Source organism: Lepidochelys kempii, chromosome 2 (genome assembly GCF_965140265.1).
Source record: "Lepidochelys kempii isolate rLepKem1 chromosome 2, rLepKem1.hap2, whole genome shotgun sequence".
Classification (NCBI taxonomy): Eukaryota; Metazoa; Chordata; order Testudines; family Cheloniidae; genus Lepidochelys; species Lepidochelys kempii.
In genome coordinates, this window is record NC_133257.1 from 21,157,915 (window position 1) to 21,182,874 (window position 24,960).

The 24,960-nt window shown below is 43.9% G+C and overlaps 1 long non-coding RNA gene across 1 annotated transcript in view; it reads right to left on the reverse strand.

Annotated features, from left to right (window-relative positions):
* The window catches only part of LOC140905846 (uncharacterized), an 84,326-nt gene extending 62,816 nt beyond the window's left edge, over window positions 1-21,510 (reverse strand). Inside the window, exon 1 of the long non-coding RNA XR_012156962.1 lies at window positions 21,442-21,510. This is a non-coding gene — a long non-coding RNA (uncharacterized lncRNA). The remainder of the gene's footprint in view (window positions 1-21,441) is intronic.
* Between the last annotated feature and the right edge of the window lie 3,450 nt (window positions 21,511-24,960).

Below are 24,960 nucleotides of genomic sequence, written 5' to 3' on the forward strand. Positions count from 1 at the left end.
TTACACATTTAGCTCCTGGAGCATTTTGTTGCCTGTTAGTATTGCCAAGAGAGGTTTTTGTTTATACACTGGAGAAGTTTTCATAGATTTCATAGATATTTAGGTCAGAAGGGACCATTATGATCATCCAGTCTGACCTCCTGCACAATGCAGGCCACAGAATTTCACCCACCACTCCTAAAAAAGACCTCACACCTATATCTGTGCTATTGAAGTCCTCAAATTGTATTTTGAAAACCTCAAGGAGCAGAGAATCCTCCAGCAAGTGACCCGTGCCCCATGCTACAGAGGAAGGCGAAAAACCTCCAGGGCCTTCCAATCTGCCCTGGAGGAAAATTCCTTCCCGACCCCAAATATGGCGATCAGCTAAACCCTGAGCATATGGGCAAGATTCATCAGCCAGATACTACAGAAAATTCTTTCCCGGGTAACTTGGATCTTACCCCATCTAAAAACCCATCACAGGCCATTAGGCCTATTTACCATGAATATTTAATTACCAAAACCATGTTATCCCATCATACCATCTCCTCCATAAACTTATCGAGTTTAATCTTAAAGCAAGATAGATCTTTTGCCCCCACTACTTCCCTCGGAAGGCTATTCCAAAACTTCACTCCTCTGATGGTTAGAAACCTTCGTCTAATTTCTAATCTAAATTTCCTAGTGGCCAGTTTATATCCATATGTTCTTGTGTCCACATTGGTACTGAGTTTAAATAATTCCTCTCCCTCTCTGGTATTTATCCCTCTGATATATTTATAGAGAGCAATCATATCTCCCCTCAACCTTCTTTTAGTTAGGCTAAACAAGCCAAGCTCCCTGAGTCTCCTTTCATAAGACAAGTTTTCCATTCCTCGGATCATCCTAGTAGCCCTTCTCTGTACCTGTTCCAGTTTGAATTCATCCTTCTTAAACATGGGAGACCAGAACTGCACACAGTATTCCAGGTGAGGTCTCACCAGTGCCTTATATAACGGTACTAAAACCTCCTTATCCCTACTGGAAATACCTCTCCTGATGCATCCCAAGACGACATTAGCTTTTTTCACAGCCATATCACATTGGCAGCTCATAGTCATCCTATGATCAACCAATACTCCAAGGTCCTTTTCCTCCTCCGTTACTTCTAGTTGATGCGTCCCTAGCTTATAACTAAAATTCTTGTTATTAATCCCTAAATGCATGACCTTACACTTCTCACTATTAAATTTCATCCTATTCCTATTACTCCAGTTTACAAGGTCATCCAGATCCTCCTGTAGGGTATCCCTGTCCTTCTCTAAATTAGCAATACCTCCCAGCTTTGTATCATCTGCAAACTTTATTAGCACACTCCCACTTTTTGTGCCCAGGTCAGTAATAAAAAGATTAAATAAGATTGGTCCCAAAACTGATCCTTGAGGAACTCCACTGGTAACCCCCCTCCAACTTGACAGTTCACCTTTCAGTAGGACCCGTTGTAGTCTCCCCTTTAACCAATTCCCTATCCACCTTTCAATTTTCCTATTGATGCCCATCTTATCCAATTTAACTAATAATTCCCCATGTGGCACAGTATCAAACGCCTTACTAAAATCTAAGTAAATTAGATCCACTGCGTTTCCTTTATCTAAAAAATCTGTTACTCTCTCAAAGAAGGAGATCAGGTTGGTTTGGCACGATCTACCTTTTGTAAAACCATGTTGTATTTTGTCCCATTTACCATTGACTTCAATGTCCTTAACTACCTTCTCCTTCAAAATTTTTTCCAAGACCTTGCATACTACAGATGTCAAACTAACAGGCCTATAATTACTTGGATCACTTTTTTTCCCTTTCTTAAAAATAGGAACTATGTTAGCAATTCTCCAATCATACGGTACAACCCCTGAGTTTACAGATTCATTAAAAATTCTTGCTAATGGGCTTGCAATTTCTTGTGCCAATTCTTTTAATATTCTTGGATGAAGATTATCTGGGCCCCCCGATTTAGTCCCATTAAGCTGTTTGAGTTTCGCTTCTACCTCAGATATGGTGATGTCTACCTCCATATCCTCATTCCCATTTATCATGCTACCATTATCCCTAAGATCCTCTTTAGTCTTATTAAAGACTGAGGCAAAGTATTTGTTTAGATATTGGGCCATGCCTAGATTATCCTTGACCTCCACTCCATCCTCAGTTTTTAGCGGTCCCACTTCTTCTTTCTTTGTTTTCTTCCTATTTATATGACTATAGAACCTTTTACTATTGGTTTTAATTCCCTTTGCAAGGTCCAACTCTACTTGACTTTTAGCCTGTCTCACTTTATCCCTACATGTTCTGACCTCAATAAGGTAGCTTTCCTTACTGATCCCTCCCTTCTTCCACTCCCTATATGCTTTCTGCTTTTTCTTAATTACCTCTCTAAGATGCTTGCTCATCCAGCTTGGTCTACAACTCCTGCCTATGAATTTTTTCCCCTTTCTTGGGATGCAGGCTTCCGATAGCTTCTGCAGCTTTAATTTAAAATAATCCCAGGCCTCCTCTACCTTTAAACCCATAAATTCTTCAGTCCAATCCACTTCCCTAACTAATTTCCTTAATTTTTGAAAGTCAGCCCTTTTGAAATCAAAAACCCTAGTTGCAGATTTATTTTTGTTAATCCTTCCATTCAGTTTGAACTGAATTAGCTCATGATCACTTGAGCCAAGATTATCCCCTACAACCATTTCCTCTATGAGGTCCTCATTACTCACCAAGACCAAATCTAAAATGGCATCCCCTCTAGTCGGTTCAGCAACTACTTGCTGAAGGAATCCATCAGCTATCGCATCTAGGAAAATCTGAGCCCTATTATTATTACTAGCACTCGTCCTCCAGTCTATATCTGGGAAGTTAAAGTCTCCCATGATCACACAGTTTCCATTAGTATTTACTTTATTAAAAACATTAAAAAGGGCTCTATCCATATCCAAATTAGATCCCGGCGGTCTATAGCACACCCCAAGCACTATCCCAGGGGAGGCTCTAATAGTTATCTTCCCCAATTTAATTGTTGCCCAGACAGACTCAGTCATATCCATTTCATCGCTTCTTATTTCTTTACATTCTATCTCATCATTGATATATAGTGCTACTCCACCACCTTTACCTTTATTTCGGTCTTTCCTAAACAGCACATACCCTTCAATACCTGTAGCCCAGTCATGACTACTATTCCACCAGGTCTCTGTTATACCTATAATATCTGGTTTCACTTCCTGCACCAGTAACTCTAGTTCCTCCATTTTGTTACCTAGGCTCCTTGCATTAGTGTACAAACATCTTAATTTTTGCTGTTTGGCCTCACTCACATTCTGTACCCTATTAGGCACGGTTATTTTACTACCAGTATAACCTATTAGACTTGTATCTACACTGCCCTTCCTCCTACCTACAGCTGTATCCACTCTTACTTCATTTTTTTTCCACTCTATGCTAAATTCTGGCGTGGAGATTACCTGGACATCTCCCAACCATCTCCCCCAAATTCCTAGTTTAAAGCTCTCTTAATCAGTTGTGCCAGCCTCCATCCTAGAAGTCTATTTCCTTCCCTACTCAGATGAAGTCCATCCCGAGAGAACTGTCCTCTATCCATGAATGCCTCCCAATGGCCATACATCCCAAAGCCCTCCTTATAGCACCACTGCCTAAGCCATCTATTGATAGTCATAATCTTGTCACACCTTTGTTGCCCTTCTCTAGGAACAGGCAGAATCCCACTAAAGATCACCTGAGCCTCAATTTCCTTAAGCGTCCTCCCCAGCCTAGCATAGTCTCCCTTAATACTTTCCAGCGAGAATCTAGCCGTATCATTTGTTCCCACATGAAGGATAATTAGGGAATTCTTTCCCGCTCCCTTTAGAATCCTTTTCAACCTCAGGTCTACATCCCGTATCTTAGCACCTGGAAGACAGCACACCCTCCTATTTTCTGGATCAGCTCTGGTTACAGGCCTATCTATTCTTCTCAGTAAAGAGTCCCCAATCACATAGACCTGCCTTTTCCTAGTGACGGTGCTATTCTCCAGTCTATCCCCTGTTCCCTCTGGCTGCAAGTTCTTTCCATTCCCATTCTCCCTTGTAATCCTTTTTAACCCATCCTGTATCCTCCTGGGGCTCATATTTGGTGTAATCTCTATTAACTCTTCCCCTTTTCCTATAGGACTAACCACTCTTCTCTTCTTTCTTGCCCTGTCACCTTCAGTGACGTGTTCCCCTTCCCCAGTGGCACTTGAAAACGTTGTTGCAGTTGCTGTCCCATGGCATGTTTAGTGCCAAACTAACCAGTGCAGGTGTGCTGGAAAGGCAACGGAACAGATCCTGCACTTTGCCACTGCTACTCCTGTGCAGGAAGCAGCCAGGACATGCTGCCGTTGGAAAGTTTGGGTCGGGGCGGAGTCAGTTACTTAATACCCCTCTTCAGAGCCAATGCTTCATGGAGGGAGGAAGAAGAAAGAAAGAAGGCAGCAATGTTTGGTTTTTCCAATGACCTGTTTTTCCTTTGAAAGGGAAGATTTTCAACCACAGTGTTTTTTGGTTTCGCCTCAAAACCAAGTTTTGCTAAAATACCCGGAACAAAGTCTGAGGTCCCTACTCAGGCAAACTCCCATTGATTTCAGTGGGGGCTTTGCCTGAGTACCAAAAGGCCATGTTCTGCAGTTATCACCAGCCTCAGATTACAAAGGAAATTAGGTCTTTGAAAAGTCACTTTAATTGACCAGCTATATTCTTCCCTGTGCATGGAATGTGCAGCCAAAGCCCACCCTTTTCAATTCCTTCCCAAGCACTCTGCTCCTGGAAGGCTCAACACCGCCCACCGAAGGGTATACCGACCCTTGGAGCAAGGGCTGTGAGTCCCAGCATGCTAAAAAATAGTTGAATAGCCGTGAGGCAGCAGCTTAGGCTAGCCACCTGAGTACGTACCAGCGGGATCCAGGAAGGTTTATATTCAGGACAGCTACCTTCCCCTCGTCACTGCCCATGGTGCTGCAGCTACACTGCTGTTCTTAGCATGCTAGCTCAATGAGAGCTAACGCAAGGCTGTCTCTGTGAGATGGGAGTCACACCCCTAGCTCCCAGGGTCGATATACCCTAACTCTGTCAATACTTGGTCTACTCCAAGCATGGGGAAGGGAGGAGGAGAGAAATGTAATGTTAGGCCATTAACTGCTCCTCTGGGTCTCCCAGACCTCAGGTCTCATGTATGGTTTTGTATGCATCTGTGAGCAGAAACTGTCTTTATGGGTGTCTCCTACAACACTTAGGCCCAGATTCTCAAATCAATGGAAGTTAGGCACCTAAATACCTATGAGAATCTGAGCCTAAACCCATAGTTGGAGCTTAAATCGTAACAATGGCTCAAAGTCATTACCCTCTTCCTAGGGTTGCCAACTTTCTAATCGCACAACACCAAATACCCCAGCCCCACCCTTTCCCCGAGGCCCTGACCCTGCCTGAGGCCCCGCCCCCCACTCACAACATTCCCCCTCCCTCGGTGGCTCTCTCTCCCCCACTGTCACTGACTTCCACTGGGCTGGGTCAGGGGCTTGGGGTGTAGGAGGGGGTGATGACTCTAAGTCAGGATGTGGGTTCCGGGGTGGGGCCTGAAATGAGGGGTTCAGGGTGCAGGAGGGGGCTCTGGGCTGAGGCAGGGAGTTGGGTGTGGGGGTTGGGGGGTGAGAGCTCCAGCTGGAGGTGCGGGCTTTGGGGTGGGGCTGAGGATGAGGGGTTTGGGATGCAGGAGGGGGCTCCAGGCTGGGGGGTAGGGCTGACAGATTCGGAAGATGGGAGGGGGCTGCAGGTTGAGGCAGGGGGTTGGGGTGCAGGGGGGAGGGCTGTGGGCTGGGGGTGGCTCAGGGCTGTGGCAGGGGTTTGGGAGTTGGGGCTGGGGCATGGGCTTACCTCAGGCAGCTCCCAGTCAGTGGTGCAGCGGGGCAAAGACAGGCTCTTTGCCTATCCTGGCACCGCGCTGCACCCCGGAAGAGGCCAGCAGGTCCAGCTCCTAGGCAGGGCGGGGCACAAGTTTCCGCGCGCTGCTCTTGCCTGCAGGCACTGCCCCCTTAGCTCCCATTGGCCGCAATCGCTAGCCAATGGGAGTGCGGAACCCGTGCTCGGGGCAGGGGCAGCATGCAGAGTCTCAGGGCTCCCCTGCCTAGGAGCCAGACCTGCTGGCCTCTTCCAGGGCACAGTGCAGTGCCAGGACAGGTAGGGACTAGCCTGCCTTAGCCTTGCAGCACCGCTGACCAGACTTTTAACGGCACAGTCAGCAGAGCGGACCAGAGCCGCCAGGTTCCCTTTTCAACTGGGCATTCCAGTCAAAAACTGGACACCTGACAACCCTATTTCTTGCAAGATCCTGCAGCTTACCCTCCAGGGGGGGAAGGTCCCAGAGCTCATGCTCCAGCCTGAGCTCATAAGTCTACACAATGACTTTTAGCTCCACAATGTAAGCCAAAGTTATATTTTGTTTTTCCTCCTTCTGCCATTAGTATTTCATTATGGAAGGGTAGGTTAAAAAAATGAGTTCTTAATCAGAGTGACACATGGCACATCTGTATCAACATGTGTCAGCTGCAGTATAGAAAGGGAGGGGAGTGGGGGAATCAGAGCTCCCATCAGTAGGAACCCTCACCTCTCAGGGCTCCTAGAAAATGGAAGTTTTTCCCTGCAGTCAGGGGTGTCCAGCCCGTACACCTACACTGCACCTTCAGTGTTAGTCTTGAGAACTTTTAATTGTAGAATCCCTGTCAGTGCTTGGATTATTGTATAGCAAATGACAGTTAGGTAGTGTCGTGGCATAAAACCACAACCACATCAGTAACACTCCGAGGTGTAAGTTGTCAGATCATAATTCATGCCCTGTTGTGCCTCACTGCTTAATTATACAGTTTGATTGCAACAGGATTTTTTTATGGTAAATCCTAGGTTGACATCACTCTGATTAAGAACTCATTTATTTGATTACATAGTAACACAACAAGATTCTGAGGTGGAAGGAAACCAAGTCCTTTCATGCCCATTCAGCTGCCTAGCTAGTGTGTATACATATTCCCTACACTTTTGTAGTCTTTATTTATAGTGAACAAGATTGAGCTTTAATGACCTCGTCCTAGAGAACAGCGTAAGCAAGAAGGTATATACATTTGCAGATAATATGAAACTTTAGACTGCATCTCTCTTCTCTGGTCCTTAAGGAACTTGTAGCATTATGGCAATTGGTATCATCTTCAGTCTTACATTTCTCTTGATAATTTACTTATTATGCTAGTGCGTACAGGCTTCAACCATGTTATAGCCCCATTGTGCTAGGCACCAGGCAGAGATAACTGCAGACAGTCCCTGTCCCAACGAGCTCACAGCGAAGGCCCTGATTCAGAGGAGGACTGTAACATGTGCTCCAGTATTTTGTTGAACCAAGGCCTAAGCCTCTTACTTTAGGCTTCATGACTGTACTGCTGGTTGCAACACTGGCTCTGATCGCTTGTGTAGCCTCTTTTTTATTATTATTTCTCCATGTGTTTCCCATAATACTTAGTGGTTTAGATCTTCAAAGCACTTTAAAATGAAACTAAATTAAACCTTAAACCACCCTAGTGAAGCAGGCAATCAAGTACTACCACTATTTTTATAGTGCAGGGAAACAGAATTACAGAGAATCGACTTGCCCAGGGTTGCATAGTAAATTAGACGGAGCTGAGATTTAAAAAAATAGGAGTTCCTGGTTCCCAAACCTAGGATCAGTCCATTAGACCAGGATGTCTAATCTAGGTCCATCCCCTTTTCTTTGTCTTTTATATGGGGGTGGGAGGGAAGGAGGTGTTAAAGTCCTTGTGCAATTGTTCATCATGTCGTCCGCGTTAGATAACTAGGAGAGCTGGACATATTTTTTCAATAGAAGAGTTTTTCCATCAGAAAATGCAGATTTGATGGAATCTAAATGTTCCATGGAAAAACATTGAATCTGTTGAAACTTTTGAAGGAGACCCAGGCAGCCTGGTTTCCTGCACCCACCTCTCCAGGCTCCTCAGAAGTCCCCCTGGCAAGTAACCTGGGAGCCAGGGCTTCCAGGCTCCCCAGCTCTGCAGCAGCCAAACTGGCTCGCTGCTGGGTGCCTGGGGAGCCATGAAGCCCAGACCAGTTTTTTAAAAAATTCCATTTTGGTGCTTCTGAAACTGAATTTTTATTTAAATATAATGTACCTCCTGTGGAAAAAATCACATATCTGACTTTTCTTTCTGATTCAGTAACTTGGGGTCTTGTCCAGCTCTAATATCTACATTATGCCTCTCTAGATTCCCCTTGCTGTTTCACTTGGCTAGGGGTAATCTTTACTATTGTTAGCTTGCAACATCCTCATGAGAGAGGCCTTATTTCCTTATTTGCAAAACTTCTAGCACACGTAGGTGCTATATAGTAGATAACATTTCTCTTCCTAAACTCATCCAAGATGTTGTACACTCTGTTCTACTCCAAAAGGTGGCTAAATTTCAGAGAAGAAGGATTCAGAGTAGCAGCCGTGTTAGTCTGTATTCGCAAAAAGAAAAGGAGGACTTGTGGCAGTCTCTAAGGTGCCACAAGTACTCCTTTTCTTTTAGAAAAGAAGGCGGCCTTGATGAATGTTTGCATATACACCTTTCCTATTTGGCAGGTATATTATGAGATTTCATGGTTAATATCTGCAAAGTGCTTTGAGGCCTAAGATGAAAGGAGCGTTAATATGATTGATATTACAGTCATGCCTAGAAACCTCACTCAAGGCCCCTGTGGTGCCAAGCACTGTACAGACATGTAACAAAGACAACATCTGACACAAAGAGCTCACAACCTATATGAGAGACAAGGAGCAAAAGGTGTAGCTATAGAGTCAAGTATGATTTGGTAATTTTGCATATATTTCCCCTTATATTTCTATTTATTGACCTCCTCGCACTGAATCTGCAAGTACTTCCCATTTCTCTTCTCAACTATGTGGACCACAGTATGACATCCATTGCAATAGAGATAACGATCATCAGGTGGAAGCTGTTATTTTATACAGAGCAGTGGGAAATGTTTTCCCAAGCACCATGGGAAATGAAATATTTTGTTTCCTGTACACCAAGAGCAGTCAGAGACTCAGTCTAAGTGTCATTTAGTGTAGATTAAGAGAGCAAAAACAAGAACAAATGTCAGAGGGGGCAATGTATCTGATACCCTGCAACTGACCTGAACTGGTGACTGATTTCAGAAGGCAGCAGTATGCTAATAATGTAAAGGTGCAGCACACGGAAAATCATACCAAACACCTTTCGGCTTCTTTCCGGAGTGCAGGATGAGACACATAAAACCAGTCTTCAACTTTATTAGCAACAAGCATGGAGAATACACAAGAACATCCTGTAACTGGCTATAAATATAGAAACACCAGTAAGGGAACTCTACCGTATTACTCATTCTAGTAGCAGTTACATCCACTATATGAAGCCATCTGGCTTTGGTTTTCATCCAAAACCCAGCACACATTGCTTGAAACGTTGGCAGTTCTTTTGGGCCAGTGTTGATCTTGTTTTGAGAAAATCTGGACAGATATAGAGAGTTGAGTCAAAAACACGTAAGACTCAGTTTGAGGCAACATCAGTGTAAAACCAGGGGAAAAAACTATGTTTTGTTTCAAGTTTTTGGGAGTTGTAGGATTCTGAAAAAAATCAAAGGGTGGAAGTCCATGCAAACTGAAATGAATCAACAGAATCCCTGTGAGCTGAAGCTACTGCATTAGCTCTCCTTATGCATCTCAGCTTTCTAATGGGGATAATAAAATGTAAATCATGATGCAAACACGACTGTAAAAACTGACTGCAGTACCCACCCTGCTTTGACTCTAGCCAGAGGGGGTAAATGCTATGGGAAGACAGCTATAAAGAAACCGTACATGATTATTCCATTATTGAAGTGCATGCTGAGTGTGTGGGTGGGAATTCTTCATTCCCATCTCCATCATGCTGCCCTGCTTAGCTTTTCCCTCCCCCTCTATCCTGCCCGTTCAATACATTGCTGTTAACACAATCAAAGGACATTACAATTCCTTTAACAGAGGATAAAAAAGCAGAACCAGAAATAATGTTTGAGGAACAGTTCAACAAACACATAGCTGATTTAAAACAAAAGAAAAAACACTCACCCTCAATCCCCAGGTCCTTTGTTGCTGCTCTTTGCATTTCCAGCATTATCAGATGTGGGTTCTTTATGTTTTATTAATATTTTTAAAGAACAGTATAATTAGGGGCTGTTTGAATACAGAAATACACTGCCTCTGGCCACAAGTTTTCCCAAACTCGTACTCCTCCCTGCAATCCAGGATTAGGGTCAGGTCAAAAAGGACTCTTGTAGCACAGTGCTGCAAAATTATGATATTTGAGCCTTGATCTGGGCCTGATTCTTCACTCACACTACTGTAAATCAGAAGTAGCTGCATAATATTTATTATCATCAGTTGAAAGCCAACAGAGCGAGTGGTCTTGCAGGAAACACAAGCCCTCTGGCTCCCTCTATAGGTAGAAAGGGAAACTGAAGGTGCTGTTACATGTGGATGGACCAGTTCAATTTGCACATTTGTCCCATACTCCAGTGTAGTCTCAAAGTTCTTGCAGTTTCTTTGTGTTCTTGACAGGAACGTGCTTTAAATTGGCTACGTAGCTATCTGTGCGGAAGGGTGGACAAGTGTGTGAAATGGTGCCTGACATTCTCTATGGGATACTCTAGTGGTCGAGTCAGTGGGCTTAGCTTGGGAAGTAAAGCCCAAGGTGGACAAAGATACTTATCTGACAATATTGATTCATAATGATACAGTCTAAGACTGTGGGTAGGAGCCTACTGGGAAAGTGATTCCAGCATCCTAAAGAAGCTGGCATTAGTGGATTAGGCTGAAGCTGACTTGGTTGGGGGTAAGAAATAGTTTGGAGCTAGCCCTGGGGAGCTGAAGAAGTTACCAGGTTAGGTTAACAATGAGAACTAGCCCAAACTGAGTTGGCAAACTTTGAGACATGATCTGTGTTCTATCTCAGAACGTGTCTGTATCAGTGATATTCTTGCACAATCTGCCAGAGAGTCTGGGCTTTTCTTATTCCACTTTGTCATTACACCTATTGGGGTAATTACTCAGTCCATAAGGGTTTTTGCAAATACATTTGCCAGTCTGTTATATTTCATTTCCTTATTAGACATGCTCATCTGAATTTATTGACATTCTGGCAACTGTCCAATTCCCTTCACTTTCAGCTCAGGCTAGATGCCCTCAGTAATGTGATCTCATACAACAGCAGGGAGATGTGGAAGTACCTCTGAGGAAACATCACTCCATTCAGTCCTTGGCTTCCTTTCCAAGACTGCTTACCTGCAGCCACCTGTGGTTGTGGATTAGTCATTACCTTCATCAAGCATTGCTTTCCCCGACTTGCTAGCTTCCTGCCTATTATGTATTTGCTTTTAATACCTATTTGTTTCAGAGAGTCACTTTCTTGACTCTAGATCATTCCACATCTCTGACTCTCCATTTCCCTGCACCTTGTACAGTCATTACACTAGGGCCGAGTGGATGTAAAGCGTTTCCATTCTGCTAACAGCCTTTTACAGCAACTTTGCCCTGCGATAAACGTTTGCACATGGTGCAGAGAAATGGACAGTCAGGGATCTGGCTGTAAGTGCACCTTCTTATTCCACTGAAGACACATGGCACATCAACATTGTCAGCTGCAGCGTAGAAAGGGAGTGGGGGAAATCAGAGCTCCCATCATTAGGAACCCCCACCTCTCAGAGCTCCTTGAAAATGGAAGCTTCTCCCTGCAATCAGGGGTTTCCAGCCTGTAAACCAACACTGCACCTTCAGTGTTAGGTTTGAGAACTTTTCATTTTACCCATAGTACCTCTCTAAGAGGGAATGTAGAGACTATCCTCCTATCACATGCAATACAGCTATCTTTCTCTCTATGTGTAACACCAACAGACCCTGGTCGTCAGTGGGCAGGATCAAACCTGGGGCTTCGGGAGCTTAGTGCATGAGCCTCTACTGCAGGAGCTAAAAGCCACAAGGCTCTTAGCTAAGCCTCTAGCGCAGACTCATTTATCTCTCTTTAAGTGGTCTCGATGCCATTAGACAGACCAGAACACCACACCCAGGAGGTGTGTAGGTTGCATGTGGAAAGCACATCATTTTATAACCACCTAGTTCAACTTCAAAACAGTGGTTTGCCCTTTAGCTTAAGCTATAAACTCTCTCTAAAAATTAGGGTGCCTTTTAAATTTATGGGGAAGAGGTTCCTTCTGCCCAGATTGTGGTATTAAGACTTCCATCCTTCTGAGTTTTCTGGTATACATCAGTTTTATTTATTGTCTGCAGGGTGAACTAAGGTAGCAAGGACCATGGTAAAACTGGACTGGGAGGGGAAGGGAGGTTCAAGGCAAAAAATGCCTCAGAGATATTTCACAAACAAATGGAACAAACTCTCTAACCATTGCAACATACGCCAATACAAGCTGCAGAGACTGCTGGTTTCGAGAGAGAAAAACTACTCGTGAACCTAAGCACCAGCCACGTTGGCACTCTAATGACATCCATCTTGAGACAGCAACATTTTCATCTATAGACTGAAGATTTTACTGTAAACACTGTTAATTATCCTGTCATGGGGAGGAAATGGCCTTGCTCATCACATACAGTTCTCTCATAGATAAACCCCTATAATTATCAGGTAAAAATCAGCAAAGCAGATGAGTGCTCTTATCTGTCTGATGGCTTCTTTCAAAATAATAAGCAACGACCTGTAGAGGCTGAAGGCAAGATGGTGTAGTGGGGAGGACACAGGGACCTATTCCTGTCTCTGATCGGCTGTAACATCTCGGGCAAGTCACTTCACCTCTATTTCTTTTCCCACCTTTTGAGCATCTTGTCTATTTAGATTGTAAGTCTTTCAGGGCAGAAAGTGTCTCTCACTAGGTGACTGTCTAGAGCTTAGCACAGTGGAACCTTGCTCTCAGTTGGGAAGTTTTAGTGTAATAAAAATAGTTAAATAATGATGTGGTTGCCTAATCAGGAGAGTTTAAAGGGAGCAAATTCTGGAGAAATCTCAAGATCTGAACTTGCTCCTACCATGGTGTTTGAAAGACTCAGTTTTCCAGTTCTGGGTTGAAAGCAGCCAAAATCTTGCTTTGTTAGATTTCAGAAGAAGGTGGCAGATAAAAATCTCTCAAAATCAGCTGTCTTGTGAGTTGTATCTTTCCACTTACAGGAGATGCTCATCACCTTACAGAATTCAAGCCAAGTTAAAGGTGTTTCTGAGCATACTTTTAACTCCCATTGATTTCAATATGAGTTGAGGGGGCTCTGCAAATACATGATATTTATATTAACATGGACAACTTTGACTTAGAATGCCTGCTGTAGAGTTCTCTTAATGAGTGGAATAAGTTCTGATTTCCTTAGCAAAACCCAGTTTAGATTCAGTGTCCCTCTTGTATAATGAGCCATCAGATTCAGTGTATTGGACTCTCCCATGCTTGTTATGTATTGCTGTAGTTACTACCACTCAGGGCAGCAAAACAAATAAGTATTGTCATTGAAAACCTCAGAATGCAACACTGCATGCTTTCCTTTCATGAAGGATGACAATGTTAGGTCTTGCTCAATCCATGAATAATTTTTACATCCTAGCTAGCTAAAGACTGTTCTCTCTCTCTCTCTCTCTCACACACACACACACACACACACACAGCGCCCCCAGTCTCAAGGTTAGCATTGTTTTACAGTCACAAATCCTGAAGGAAGCAACCTAATGTAGCAATAAAACACATTCATGACTCTTCTTCTATTGTGGTACGTACATCGCATAAGTGACTTCCAACAGGATAAGCAGCTCTAATTGAGCTGAGGGTCGGTTTATAGTGCATGCCCTTATTTTCAGGCCTTTTGTTTAATGGGTGTGATGCTTTGAAGGAATGGTGCTAGAGTCTGTAGAGTCAAGGTCACATATTGTCAGACAACAAATTAATAAAGGTCGAAGTTTACAGAACAATTTAAAGGGTAATGATTGTCTAAACAGTGACTTTATAAAACTGACGTGTTGGTGTCACTGTGTGGGCCCCAGGATATGAGAGAGACAATGAGGATATGGGAGATGGTGTCAATGTTGTACAAGAGAGACAAGATGGGTGAGGTAATATCTTTTACTGGACCAACTTCTGTTGGTGAGAGAGACATGCTGAGGAAGAGCTCTGCATAGCTCGAAAGCTTGTCTCTCTTCCCAACCGAAGTTGGTCTAATAAAAGATATTACCTCACCCACCTTGTCTTTCTTGTACAACAATGACACCATCTTCCTCAGTTAATCTGCTCCTGAAGCATCTTCACTATGAGTGGAACTGGAGGAAGGGTCAGGAGGGACCTTGAGCAGCGTGACACCAGAGTCAGCAGTCCAAACTGGAGGTAGGCTGCTAGATTTTGAACTCTAGAGCCTCAGCATGGGACTTGCCTACAACTCCTTTATTGCAAACTACTCCCGGGGACATTCTGTGCCAAAAAATTAAAAATTCTGCACACAGTATTTTAAAATTCTGCACATTTTATCAAAATATCACTACATAATTACACCAGTTTCAATTATTTTGGTAATTTATTTCAAAATACCTCTCAGCAAGTAACAATACAGATAAACACAAAAATTCCTCCCGGAGTAGAGAGTTAAAGAAACCCCTATGAAAACCCAGTTCCTGTTTCTCTGCACCCTTCCTCCCTTTCCCCCCTCCCCACCTCCGAGCACAGCCAGGGGGCCAGACAACTACAACCCCTCCTCCTCAGAGCCCAGCCATGGTGCCCCCCCAGCCAATACACCCCAGAGTCCAGTTGCAGGGCCCCCTTGGCCCAGATACCCAACCCCCCCACCCTCATGAGCCCAGCCATGGGCCTCCCCTTGCCCAGATACCCCCCACCCCCATCCCCAAGAGCCCAGGGATCCAGAGGAAGAAACAGCCTGATGCTTGGTCCCAGGCTCACATGAAGTGTCTTGTGCACCACCATCTCCAGCTGTCAGGAACCCTCTAGTTCCCTCCCCATCCCCCCGGCAGTGTCTTCTATGTGCAAGCTGGGCTCTGCCGGGTCCAGCAGCCCCCTAATGGTAGCCAGCAACACTGCAGCCCATTTCTGTGGGAGAAAGGAAATTCTGCACACACAATGTTAATTTCTGAAAATTCTGCATTGCGCAGTGGCGCAGAATACCCCCAGGAGTAGCAAATGCAGGGGTGGATATAGCCTTCCAAATCAATGAGTCCACTGTGGGGTTGCTGCTCTCCCCAAGGGGCTTGGGAGGGGCTGGGAGGTCGGAGAGGGCCCCCACCTGGGGTGGGTCATTGCCTTCCCCACAGAGATTGGCGGGGAGGGTTGGCCTCAGACCTGGTGCACTAACAGTGGTGGTGACAGTGAAATCTGGGCCCAGCTGAGGTAGGCGAGTTGCTCCCCACCCTACTGATGGCACATGCCAAACCTGAGAAGCACTACGATCCTGTGTGCCAGGTTGCAATGCCACTCTGCCAGATTTGGCTGGGGGCAGGCCAAATTTGAGATGGGGGCTCTGTTCAAGGGCATTGAGCGCACATTGATTGAGCCAGGCCTGAATTCTGGGGGTGTAATTGCACCCAGGGACCCCAGCTACAGCCGCTAAAGAAACAATCCTTTCTACCAGCACAAGGATGTAGTGAGGATTCCTTAGATAGTGTTTTATAAAGTACTTTGCAGATTGAAAGTTATTATTGGTTACTATTATTTATTATTGGAAAAAGGGTTTCCAGCCCTTTTTTCCTTAGATGATTTTTTTGGCTAGAGTTATAGAAGTTTATAATGGTGTAGACGAAAGTCCCATAAAAGACTGTACTTGTGCCTCGATCTTGTAAGGTGCAGGGCACCCTAGTGCTGATCCAGCAAAGCACTTAAATGTGTGCTTTTCTAAAAGCACATGAGCGTGCCCATTTACTTGTTATTTGGTGTTCCAGGATTTCCAAATTCGAGCCCCATGGCATCAGGAAGTTAGTCACTGTGGATGAAATTTTTCCCTTCTGTAGAGGGCTGGCACAACACTTATTCAACACCAAGTCCCTCACAAGCCTTCGCTAGTTACACAAGTTATGTGGTATTGCTTCTGTTCCTTGACTGAGTGTCTTAGGTAACTAACCAACTCAGTGTGAAGAGCAAATTGTGAAATCTACAGCCAAATATTGCAATTTGCTTTCGAAGAAGATCTCGCACAAGCCTCAAAAAGTGGGTTAAGCAACATGTATGAAGAGCCCCCTGCACAGAATGAATTTCGTCCCCATTAGGCATTCCTCCTCCCGACACGCACCAAGACTAGCATGTTGTGGGGTTGTCATCCCATTCTGTGCGTTCCCCATCTGAGAGCCTGATAGGAGGAATAGCTGCATCCTACCTTCTTAAATCTCTGGGGTCACTCAGCGCCAGAAGGGATGGGGCTGGCCTGAATACAGACTCCACTGCCTCTCAGACAAATCAGGGGCGAGTAATGGGATCTCTGGAGCAGGGAGGGAAGTCAGATTGGGAGGAGAGGCTGTTTGAAAACATTTTGGAACCTCAGAACATGTTCACAGACCTGAATCTGCACTGGCTTTGTGTGGGTCCAAGGCTTGATGCACCTATTCCATACAGTTCTAATCACTATTATAATTCTGCTTTTCTTGACCTTGTAATTATGTCGCATGCCATTCCCTCATGTCACAGACTAAATCCATGAATTCATGCTTTCTAAGCAGCTTTGGAAATGATTGTATAGAATTAGTATTAACTAGTTTCACTATTATTAAATGGAGAATTAAAGCTTTCGACATTGAGCTATTCAGAGGTGGTTGCTACACGACTGCTCTGCAACGGTCTCATCAACAATAATAGCCGTCGGTACGAGTACACCTAAAAAGCTGGAGAAAAATGCATAATCTGTTCTATTATAATCCACTTTCCTAAAGTAGACCTGCATTTAAAATCTATTAAGAATGGCATAAATAGGGAGTGATTTTTAATATGATAATGCAATTGTTCAGTCATAAATGGAGAAAGCCCCAACAATTAGACTCTAAAAGGCAACCAAGCACTGCTTGTTCTGAATTTGAGACATCAAATTGGCTATTTGGCTGACAGTCTCATTGGAAGTATTATGCCTTTCACTTCCAATGCGCCAGGAAGACCACGAAGCATTTCAGAAAAATGCTATTTTTCCATGTTTTGTGTCTTCTTGAATAGTGATATATAACTTTTGTGTGAACAAAGCACTGTACTGATATTAACCTTGTGACACCCCTATCAATTTGGTGGGTTAGTATTATTGTCCCTACTTCACAGATAGGAAAATGGAAACAGATCTGTTCAAGGTTACCCAATGTCAGAACCATGATTAGAACTCAGGGCCTTCTGAGCCATTCCTCCAGAACACTGTATTCAAAGTATAGCTCCCAATACAAAAGTTGTATAGATTCCAAGAATGAAAAAAGGAAAGAAGAACACAGTCACGCTCAAGATATCCTGTCTGTTAAATCTCTTTTGGTTATTGGGCTGCCATTTTCCTCAATATCACCCAATAGAGCAGCGGTAGGCAACCTATGGCACGCATGCCAAAGGCAGCACACAAGCGGATTTTCACTGCCCGGGTCCTGGCCACCGGTCTAGAGGGCTCTGCATTTTAATTTAATTTTAAATCAAGCTTCTTAAACATTTTAAAAATCTTATTTACTTTACATACAACAATAGTTTAGTTATCTATTATAGACTTATAGAAAGAGACCTTCTAAAACCGTTAAAATGTATTACTGGCATGCAAAACCTTAAATTAGAGTGAATAAATGAAGACTCGGCACACCACTTCTGAAAGGTTGCCAACCCCTGCAATAGAGACACAGCTAAATGCAAAAAAACAACGACAAAGACATAATAACCCCTAACTACTTCTGCAGCAAGAGCAGTACTGCAGCCCTAGTGGTTGAATTACATCTTCAGGTAAACCCAGAAACATCTGTTCATGAACCTTACAAGACAGACTGACATTCATTTTACCCTGTCCTTTATTTTACTGTCTGCACAGTAAGAACACACATCCCATTGGTACAATGGCAGCCTATTCCAAACAGGGCCAATATTTGCTAGCCTTCTTTATATCAATTCTTAAAAACCCCTTTCTCCCCCCGCCCCCAAACCTTCCCAACACCGATCTCTTCACCAGTTATCTTCCCATACTCTCCCTTTGCACATATTTTTTTCTTCTCTGTGTTAGTCTTCCTTGTCTGCAAGGTTCAGTTCTCGATACATACTTAATTTTATATACTAATCTCAATGCCTTCAGCTGAGCACATTCTAAGCTTGTATGCATTTATAATTATTTTGCTAGACTGGGGACAAAGATCAGCACTTGGCAGAATCTAATTTTAAATGTGTAGCTGTCATAAATGTAAAGGGAAGGGGTAAACCCCTTTAAAATCCCTCCTGGCCAGAGGAAAAATCCTCTCACCTGTAAAGGGTTAAGAAGCTAAAGATAACCTCGCTGGCACCTGACCAAAATGACCAATGAGGAGACAAGATACTTTCAAAAGCTGGGAGGAGGGAGAGAAACAAAGGGTCTGTGTCTCTCTGTCGGTATGCTGCTTTGCTGGGGATAGAACAGGAATGGAGTCTTAGAACTTTTAGTAAGTAATCTAGCTAGGTATGCGTTAGATTATGATTTCTTTAAATGGCTGAGAAAAGAATTGTGCTGAATAGAATGACTATTTCTGTCTGTGTGTCTTTTTTGTAACTTAAGGTATTGCCTAGAGGGATTCTCTATGTTTTGAATCTAATTACCCTGTAAGGTACCTACCATCCTGATTTTACAGGGGTGATTCCTTTACTCCTATTTACTTCTATTTCTATTAAAAGTCTTCTTGTAAGAAAACTGAATGCTTGTTCATTGTTCTCAGATCCAAGGGTTTGGGTCTGTGGTCACCTATGCAAATTGGTGAGGATTTTTACCAAACCTTTCCCAGGAAGTGGGGTGCAAGGGTTGGGAGGATTTTGGGGGGAAAGACGTGTCCAAACTAAGTTTCCCAGTAAACTCATTTAGAGTTTGGTGGTGGCAGTGGTTATTCCAAGGACAAAGGATAAAATTAATTTGTACCTTGGGGAAGTTTTAACCTAAGCTGGTAAAAGTAAGCTTAGGAGGTTTTCATGCAGGTCCCCACATCTGTACCCTAGAGTTCAGAGTGGGGGAGGAACCTTGACAGTAGCAATTAATAGTACCATGCTCCTGGCATTGGCCAGTACCTAACGATTCAGGATGACAAAACATTGCATAATGCTATCTGCTATTGGTAGTGATATACCAGAGGGCAATGGGAAAGGTTACACACCAGTCTCAACACAGTACAATAGTACCTTAGGAGGACTCCAGTTAGGTTACATAGTACTCCAGAAAAGCTCCCTCCAGACACACCGACCCCCAGCAACATTCTTTTCATGTCAGATCACAAGACAAACTGCGTTTCCAAGGTTTTCCAATACCAATTTTCTTCTGACTTCTTTATCACATTCCTACACCTAATTTGATACAATGAACTTTGTATGAATCTACTAGGCTAGATTCTGCAATCAAATCCACCTGTGCCAACCCACTGACAGTAGAGTTTGGTCCATTCTTTTCTATAAGACTCTAAGGCCACATCTACACAATCAACTTACCTTGGGATAACAATGTCACTAGGGGGTGTGAAAAATCCCCCAAAGTTATACTGTTACAAAGTTATACCAATCTACCTGCTGGTATAGACAGCACTCCGTCGATAGAAGGGCTTCTCCTGACAACATAGCTACCACCTCTCTCAGAGGTGGATTAACTACTCTGAGGAGAGAAGCTCTCCCATCAGTGTAGTAGTGTCTTCCCACGGCAGCATTTTGAGTGTAGACCTGTCCTAAGTAAGACTCCCATGTCAAGTTTCAGGGCTCACAGAACAGGCAGGTTGGGATTTTCAAGAGCACTCAGCATCGGCCTAACTCTTCTCCCATTCGAGTCAATGGTAAAGTTCCCCTTGAACATCAATGGGAACATTTAGGCCAATGCTGAGCAATTTTGAAAATCCTATCCCCTATTGACTGAAATCTGGAATCTCTCCAAACATAGATGAGTTCTAAACAAGTGGTTAAAAAAAAACCCACAGACTTTGAAAAATCCATAATTTAGCTCACAGGCTATTCAGCTTTTCAAAGTCATTCCTGTTTGTTCCCTTGGAAATGAATAGCATGCAGCATAAAAGTCTTCAAGCTCATGAATATGCTCCCTCTATAGGTATCTACAAAGGATTCAAAGGCTTAAGTGAATGATGAGTGCTAAGTAATAAGCTCTTCAGAATGTGTCCTCTGCACAAGTGTCCTTGATTCCTAGAGTCAGAGTAGTTATAAAATCGTGCAGAGTGAAATTCACTCCTGCAGCAAGTACCGGGTCTATATGCTACCAAAGTCCTTGTGTGAGGGCTTAAGTGAGACTCAAGTGATACACAGATATCATGCTGGCCCTCTTCACAGGGTGAAATTTACCCCCACTATAAACTGGATAACCAGAGAATTATAAGACTGGTAGGAAAACTTGGCAAAATGTTTAAAATATCCAGAGTTTTTACTATAATGAGTTTTTACTCCTTAGAAACTGCAAAGAAGAGGGGACTGGATGATTAGGGGATAAGTGAAGAATCACACCTGCAGTTTCTTGAATTGAAAGCAACACAAGTCATAGGCTGTTACCATCAGGTAGCTGTTCAGTGATCTATGTGAAATGAGACGGTGGTAGAATTGCCAGCTTTTGCAGAAGGCTACCATGTGAGAACTACCTATTACACAAAGGTTTAGAAGGACTATGGGGAAGTGGGCCTAGCAAGGAACTTGTTGTTTCCCTGTAGACATCAGGGATTTAGATTAGCTCTGGCCCAAGCCAACCTGTATTTCTCTCAACTGCTCCTACACTTTACAGAGTTGATGCTATGATACCCAATCCCAGTTACTCTGTTAGGATTTAATTTCACAAGAAACCCAACAGGCTTTGCAAAACCAAAAGTGTTTTGTTTTGAAGATCTCTGCTTCAAACAGCAATGAGCAGAAACGGGAACCAGTTAGGCAGAGCCTCCCACCTCTTCAGCTTTGGGGTTTTGGATTAAATGGGATCTGCATCTGAACCACCCCATGGTTTGCCTATCTCTGTTTTTATTGAAGATGTAACTAGAGCAGTTTATATGATTTCCTTCTCCCTGAAAGATCAGCTATTGGCCCAGCCATTTTACAGGAAGAAAGACAAATCGATATGCAACAGCTCCAGCACTGTTGAGCAATCTTCCAGATAGGTGGCAATACAGGATGCTGATCCCAGTCCATTCCCACAAACATCCACATAGCAGACTCTTACCCCATGGCCAGTAGTTCACTGACTCAGTGTCCCCACCTGGTTGAATAGCTGGGACCTCCTGCGAAGTTGTGAAATCTTCCCCTTTGAAGAGGAAACCGGAAGTCTTAACACACAACAGTTCTTCATCCTCCTCAGGCTTCACAGCAGTGTTTAATTTGTAATGAAAGAGGTGCCAGGTCTCAAGCAATTTTTTTACTTTCATAACTGACGCAGCCAGCCCAGAGGTGCCAGGTCTCAGCTCTGGCAAGCCCTGACACAAATGAAGCTCTGCTAATCGGTCTTGATAACACAGGACTAAACAGCTCCTACACCCACCCCCGGCTCTGTAGTTCCAGAGTCTTTCTCCGCACTGATCCTTCCCATTTTGGAGCAGGGATTGAAAGGAGCCTCCCTCACACCTTTGAGCAACCTGGAGCCCCTAAATAATAACTCACACTGAGCTTCTAATCATCAATAGTATATTACCTCAGGCCTCTTTCCTTCACCCCCCTTCCCAAGATGGGTTTTTTTTTCCTCCTTGCAACTCTCTAATCTGTTTTGAGCAAATGGCAGCTCCTCATGTAGTCTTACTCACTCCTTCCCAGCATACCTTGCAGCAGCCTACAATTCCCAGCGTGTCTCTGGTGACTACATCTCCCAGAGTTCCCTTGCTTTAAAGTACCAAACTCCAGTTACAGGCAGCCTGCTAGCTCTTAGAGGAGCCAGCACGCTCAGTTATAGTCCACATCAAAGGTTTCAGGGTAGCAGCCATGTTAGTCTGTATCTGCAAAAAGAACAGGAGTACTTGTGGCACCTTAGAGACTAACAAATTTATTAGAGCTACTTCCACCGTAGAAATTAACAGGCAACCTCTATGTAGCTGTAACCCTTCTGCCAGGGGCCAATAAGGGCTGGGTTCAGTCTGACTAGAATTCTATTTATTTTGTTCTAAAATAAATAAAACTGTAGCTTGAGTCCCCATACTCATTTCTGGCTCCAGGAAATGGAAATAAAACCTCCCTGGTCAACCTTTGCGGGCAGTTTTTCCCCAATCACAGGAAGGCGCTTTGGTGAACATGGAGCCCCAAATATATATTTTTATTTGGGGAGGAAAGAGATAAAACAACCAAAAGAAACAAAACAAGCCTTATCTAAGTACAAGAAAACAAGCCACCCAAATCAGTGCATAAGGAGTTTGGTCAACACCATAGTTCAAAGTAATGAATGTCCATCTTATAGAGGTCCAGAACTCTTACTCCCACTGCAGACCCCACTCATGGGTCAAATTAGTCTCAGTGGTAGTCAAACGATATAATGGGGTGGCATTTCTCTGCTGATCTGCTCCAGCCCTTAGAGATATGGTATTGCCAGGTCCCACTCCAGTGGACAGTTGCCTAGTCCAGTTCTGTAATTTCAGCCCTACTTCTGCTGGCCTGGTACTTTGGGGTGTCAGGAAGTCAGCTCAGCACTGCCACCATGTGTCAAGTCACTGAGCAATCCGTTCTTTCGGTCTGCTAGTCCACTCAGGCCACATTGCAAAGTCAGCTCTGCAATACTGCTCTGGTCAGGCAGTGTTACGAAATCAGCTCTGAACTAGGGCTGCTGCTGGTTTGACCTGCTCAAGGCATGCCAAGTCTCTCCACGCAGGGCACAGAAACTCCAGAGAAGGATCCCAGAGCAAACCAGGACCCCGAGAGTGCCTGCTCCTCAGAATCATAGAAATCATAGAACTGGAAGGGATCTCGAGAGGTCATCTAGTCCAGTCCCCTGCAATCAAAGGTGTCACTGAAGTTCAGGAAGGCTTACCTAGGCTAGCTTTAATCTAGCTAATGGCTCAAAACAGCAGCAAAGATACAGCAATAAAACCATCCGCACAGGCTAGTAATACAAGTGCATACCTTGTAATCTGTGCTACCACATCTTCAGTACTATTTTTAGCCATTACAACTAGCACAGATATGACAACTCAACTTGTAATCACCCCTTCAATTACCCCAGAGAGAGAGACACACCCTTGGTCTGGAAAACAAACTCTTTTCTATTAAACCTGAATTTTGTTACCAACCCAAAGCCCACGACCTGTAAACTCAGGAGGACCCAGCCCTTGCAGGGCATATCCTGCACAATTCCTACAGCCGTTCCTTTCATTCAGAACATAAATAAATTCCAACTAAAGCAATGTAACTCAGCGGGTGGAACTATGGGTAAGCAACATGAAGCTGATCATAGCTGGCTTCCCCCCACCCTTCCCTGTAGAGGGAGCAGAGAGCTCCATCCCTCTAAATCTTCCAGCTCCCTGCTTTACAGACCTGGTCTAGCTAGCTATCACCACAACATCTGAGCACCTTGCTGTATTACAGAGGTTCTTTGTGTAGTTTAATCAATATTGGTCTCATCTCGTCTCCTCTTCCCCTTGCAGGCAGTGAGCTCAACCGTGGATTAGGCCAGAGAGAGGAAATGATTATTACCATTTAATATTTAGGCTACAACTGGGCCAGAACTCACAAAAAGGATCAGGGCACCATTGTGTTGTATGCTTTAAAAACACATTTGAAGGCAGAGTCCCTTCCTGAAGGAGCTTACAAGATAAGACAAGAGGCATATGAAAACACCCAACTGTTAAGTAGATCTTTCCATCAGTAGATCTCAAGTCATTTCATAGTCTTTATCCTCACAACCTCTATGAGGTATTCCCATTTTACAGATGGGGAACTGAGGCAAAGAGTGGCTCAGGGTCTTACCCAAGATCACATAGGATGTCTGTGTCAGAGCAGGGAATTGAACCACAGTCTTCTAAGTCCTAGGCTAATCCCTTAACCACTGGATCATTCCTCCTCTCTGATGAATGGCTTACAGTCAAATAACATAAATAATACACATTTGCAATATTTTTCCTGATAACTATAGTTAAAACCATCCTCTTGCCCTTGGCAGGGGTGGGGGGTGGAGGAGTACATCTCCAGTGCAGGGTTTGGGGGCATTGGCTGAGGAAATTTGTATTTCTGTTGCTCATACTACACAGAGGATTTGAGGATGGGCTTTTCAAAAGCACTCAGCACTGACCTAACTCTGCTCCCACTGAAACCAAGTGGAGTTTTACCATTGCCTTCAATGGGAGCTGAGTTAGGCCAATGCTGAGCACTTCTGAAAGTGCCAGCCTAAATCTCTAGAACTGATAATCGGGCCCCTTCTATGAGCATTAATAAAGAAAGGGATTAGGGTGGGAAGTAAAGGCACAAAAATAGCATCTCCTGTCTCCCTTTCTCCCCTCAATTTTCCTTGGCTGCCCAGGAAAGATCGAAATCAGCAATGCCAACCAAAGCTACAGAAATGAGCTACAAACAGGGATTGGGGCTAGAGGGCTGGTTTGGCACCTGTGACATTAACTCTGGGTGAAATGTTTCTTGCACCATGGGAAGGGTAGAAACAGGCTACTTTTGAAAGCAACCCTTTTTTGACCCAGAGTCTTGCGTTTTGTCTTGCTGTCACATTGTATTACCACATCATATTGTGTGACATAACCGACCAGCACTGTTGTAA